Source organism: Myotis davidii, unplaced genomic scaffold (genome assembly GCF_000327345.1).
Source record: "Myotis davidii unplaced genomic scaffold, ASM32734v1 scaffold581, whole genome shotgun sequence".
NCBI lineage: Eukaryota > Metazoa > Chordata > Mammalia > Chiroptera > Vespertilionidae > Myotis > Myotis davidii.
In genome coordinates, this window is record NW_006291426.1 from 1,270,609 (window position 1) to 1,274,632 (window position 4,024).

General features: G+C 38.0%; 1 long non-coding RNA gene across 1 annotated transcript in view; it reads left to right on the forward strand.

Moving 5' to 3' along the window:
• The first annotated feature begins 867 nt into the window (after nt 1-867).
• Nucleotides 868-4,024, forward strand: part of LOC107183225 — a 43,601-nt gene continuing 40,444 nt past the window's right edge. Inside the window, exon 1 of the long non-coding RNA XR_001514019.1 lies at nt 868-1,051. This is a non-coding gene — a long non-coding RNA (uncharacterized LOC107183225). The remainder of the gene's footprint in view (nt 1,052-4,024) is intronic.

Sequence of the window (4,024 nt, forward strand, 5' to 3'; positions counted from 1 at the left end):
AAATTTTTTTTTTAAAATACCACAATACCCAAGGAGAGGGGTAGGAGAGGGCAATGGGGGGAAAAGGGGGTCATATGTAATACTTTCAATAATAAAGATTTAGTAAAAAAAATAGAGAAGTGTCTTATAATGGTATTTTGATGAAGTAGGAACAGAACTACTAACAAGACTAAACCTTGGCTTTTCCAGAATAAATTATTTATGTATTTTTCTCTAGTTGTGAGAGAAGAGGAAGCATCATACACAAAAAATACATTTTTAATATGGTTACATATGTTTATTCCTTTAAATAAAGCTCTCAAGTCAGAGGAAAATAGAATATATGTCTCATAATATCTTAAGTAATCCTACTTTCTGGATTCACAAAAATACCTAGTATGTAGATAATATTTTGTTTCAAATAAAATAATTTTCTGTTGTATCTAAAGAATAACTTGAGAGATAATACTTATGACTCTAGTTTATGGTGAGTAAGGAATTTCATAATAAAAATTTATAGTTTATAGAAACAAATTAAGCAATTTATAACTTCTTTCTTATTCTTATAAATAAAACAATCTCTATAAAGTTGAAAAAAATAACAATACCCTTAATCTAAACAGAAATAGCAATAACTCCTTATTTCATTATATATCCAGGGTTCAAAATTTCAACTGTCTTCCAAATGTGCCAAATTTTCTTTTGTTTTTGCTTGTTTTCACCTGTGCTTGTTTGAAATGGAAAGAGTTGAAGTCCAAGCATCACATTAGTTGTGAATCTACAAGTTCTTCCTTCATCTCTTTTTTCCCACCGTCTGGATTTTGCTGACATGCTGACATGGCAACCTCACAATGTAGTTAACAAGTTGCTCAGTAGCAGAAGCCTTTCTGGGAGGAGTCCAGGCATCTGTATATTCTGTTAAGGTGCTCCGGGGAATTTGAGCCACAGCCAAGCTTGAAAAGAACTGGAAAGGCTCAGTGTCTGCTCCTGGATTTCTTGTTTGAAGAAAACAAAACTCTGAGGAACGCACTTGAGCGCCATGGTGAAAGCATAGGCCCACCAACGTTAACAGGTAAAGTACACTGGCTTGCATGTTGAGGGCAATGTAGGGTAGCCTCCCCAGGGTAATTTAGGGGGCTCTAGGAGAACAGTTTTTCAGCCGGGCTTGAGAGGGGGCAATGGACCTGAATTAGTGGCATAGGGAAAAAGAGAACCTCCCAGCTGCGGGGCATTTGGTCTCAGTTGGGACCAAGTGGGAACCAGTAACCAGTAGGCAAATTGCCAGTTAACAGGCAAAGCCTCTACTTTGCAGGCATGAATTATCTGGGGCTTGACTTAAGTGGAGTGTAAATAACTGGTAAGACCAAATGTCCTATGGATACTTGACTACTGTTAAATCTACTTGTCTTCAATGGATTGTGCAATGAAAACATTTGATTCATTTTGAGTACTTCTCTCTCTCTCTCTCTCTCTCTCGATTCTGGCTTTGCTTAAGAAATCAAATGAAGGTTGATGGGTTCACTGGGCTCTGCTTTATAGCCTCCACCACAAGAAGTGATTGCACCAATGTCATTGCTAGTAAAGGTGGCCTTGTCCTTGCTGTGGAAGAAATAGAGCTGTTGTCTATCCTGGGCTGCTCTGCTTCTGGGTCATTAGCCTTGGCTTTCTCTCTCCCGTGCCTCTTGAGGGCTTGGGCTGATTAAAAAAGAATAACAGAGAATGACGGTTTTTTGTTTTTTTGGGGGGTAATGTTAGGGTTTTGAGCTTTCCTCTTCCCCACTTCCACACTGGTCATCAGCACTTGCCCCAGCCTTCTGATGCCCCCCTTGCCCTACACCAGCTGCCTGGAAAGGTGCTTGTTGTCAGAGAGTCTGGGGTCAAGGTCTGCCCAGCAATCTCACTGGCTGGCTGGGTGACCTCGGGTAGGTCATTTGATTCTCTAGGCACTGATATCTTTACCTGTAAAATAAAGATTGCATCACCTGGTCTGCCTATCACATGAGGATGTGATGAGGATCAAGTCAAATGCGTTAATGTAGGTAAAAGGCCTTCATTAAACTATAAAGCGTTACACAGGTGTCCTTGCTGCTTGATGCCTCCACCTGAATTCATTCTCTCCTGGCTGATAGTGTAGAAGAAATTACACAGATTTTAGAGTCAAGTAAGACCCCATGACTTTCTAGCTGTATTATTATGGGCAAATCGTGCTCTGGGGTTTGGTTTCCTCATTAAAAAATGAGGATAACTTTACCTGGCATTTATTTATTTACATCTTTATTTATTTAGGCCAACACCTTGATACGGTGTTGTTATGAGGACTAAAGCAGAGATAACATATGTAAAGCACCTAACATATCCTTGGCACCCTGTAGACTCTCAATAAATGATAATTCTCCTGCAGCTGGCAAAGGACTATGGTATGACTCAGCTGACATGCCTTCCTTTATCAAGAGAGATTTCCCCCTCTAGATTGCTGAGGGCAGACTGTCTGCTAGCTCCTCCATCTGTGTTTATGAGGATGCTTGCCTATAGCCCTGGCATGCTTTAAAGTCTCTTTGTAATTCGGTAGAGCAGGGAATTACATAATGGTGCCCTGCTCTCATATTACTTGGGAATAAAGATTTCTCAACAGCTTGTGTGAAAAAGACCCAAATGTCTGGCTGACTGCAAAATTAACATGAATCAATAGTGTGATGAAGAGAGCAGAAAAATCAATGTATTATAGGGAGCACTAGTGGGAGAGTGCAGTCCTACTGGATCCATCGTACCGTGTAGGTAAGGCTATACCTGGAGTAAAGGACTCAGGTTAGGATGCCGGCGCACTGGGATGGTTCACTAGAAGGGAAGTGCTGGCCAAGAGCGTGAGTTAACTGTCAGAAAAACTCAGGTTACTTAAACTGCAAGAGATGTAGGTTATTGGCTTCTGTTTTCTGAGTGGAGGGAGCAATTTAGAGGAAAAAGAACACCACTCCTTTTCATTTACATAAGAGTGCACATTTCTAAGATGTATGTGCAAACATGTATTTGCAGCTCTGAAATTCCACAGGGAGGAATTAGGGACCGTACACAGAAGTTACAGGGACATACTTCTAGTGGTATTCCCATTTCTATTCCTACTTCAAACTCTGGGCTGTTGTAAGCATTGGCTACTATAACCCATTTTAAACTGGTCTTCCTTACGTCAGTCTCAGCATGGCGTTACATATAAAAGATATCCAAAACAATATTGAAATTAGAAAGCAACGTAACCACAAATACACCCAGAAATTAAAAGAGGCAACAAGGGATAATCGTGTACAACTTTATGTCAATTAATTTAAAATATACAAAATGGTCCATTCTCCAGAAAACTATGATCAATTTTACTGATTCAAGAGGAAATAAGTGACCTAAATCCTATGACCAAAAGAGACTTTAAATCTACCCAAATTATAATAAAGATATAGTTTCCTACAGGTGAGTCTTTAGAAATTTCCAAGGAACATATGGTCCCAATTGTCTAGGAACTATTCCAAAGAATGCAAATAGAGAATGAAAGAAAAAAAATACCCCCAAACTAGTTTTATTAGTCTGGCACAAACTTGAATCCAGAATAGGACAAGGTTAATTGAAAAAAATTGTAAACCAACCTCACTTGTAAATATAAAGATATAAGTTCTAATAAAATTTAGCAAAGTTAATAACTCAGAAACAAAACAATAATACATTATGACCAAGTTGGGTTTATCCCAGAAAAGCATGGAGAGTTTAATATGAGAAAAATCTGTCAATATAATTTACCACATTAACAAATTGCAAGAGAAAAAACACATAGTTATTTTTTATAGAGGCAGAAAAATAAGTTGTTAAAATATAATACTTTTTCATATTTAAAAAACAAAAATGTAATTAAGAGGCAATTTTATTTGGCACACATTTATTTTATAAAATGAGATCATTCTGAATATTGGACATTATTTGATGTAGTTAAGGTAGGTTGTCCATTTCAGGGGACAATTTGGAGATGGAAATCTTTCCTCAAATTCTCCTTTGTAAAGGAAAGAGT